This window comes from Arachis ipaensis, chromosome B04 (assembly GCF_000816755.2).
Source record: "Arachis ipaensis cultivar K30076 chromosome B04, Araip1.1, whole genome shotgun sequence".
NCBI lineage: Eukaryota > Viridiplantae > Streptophyta > Magnoliopsida > Fabales > Fabaceae > Arachis > Arachis ipaensis.
In genome coordinates, this window is record NC_029788.2 from 126,199,614 (window position 1) to 126,200,136 (window position 523).

The 523-nt window shown below is 22.6% G+C and overlaps 1 protein-coding gene across 1 annotated transcript in view; it reads left to right on the top strand.

Annotated features, from left to right (window-relative positions):
- LOC107637245 (serine/threonine-protein phosphatase 7 long form homolog) overlaps positions 1-523 on the top strand; it is a 2,346-nt gene that overhangs the window by 996 nt on the left and 827 nt on the right. The gene's annotated exons all lie outside the window — the stretch shown is intronic.

Below are 523 nucleotides of genomic sequence, written 5' to 3' on the forward strand. Positions count from 1 at the left end.
GGTATGATAATAAAATAATTAATATTAATTATTATTAACAAATTTATTGTAGTAATAATTTTTATTAAGATTATACGTGTGATAATAAATAAATTAAGTAGTATTAATTGTTAGTAATAAATTTATTGTAGTAATAATTTGTATTAAGGTATGACAATAAATAATTATTATGAGTATAATATAGGAGATATAGCAAAATTATTGAACTAATTATTTTTAGGAAAAGTATATGGAACCAAAATGTGACCAGCCAAAAAGTAAACAAAACCGTTTAATTAAAATCACTTTTTGATTAATATGTTTGAAAACCGCTCCTGAGATCACGGAGCACAAATTAAAACTCGATTTTTCATGGAACTCAAACACATTTTGGCTGATTTTTGGTTGATATACTTTTGGTTTCCTAGTTGTTCTCTTATTTTTATTATGAGTGTAATATAGATATTTAATAAATGATTAATGATTTATTATTGTGTGTTGTTAGAGTAGAATAGAATAGTTACTTGAGATGGTTTGTTATGTT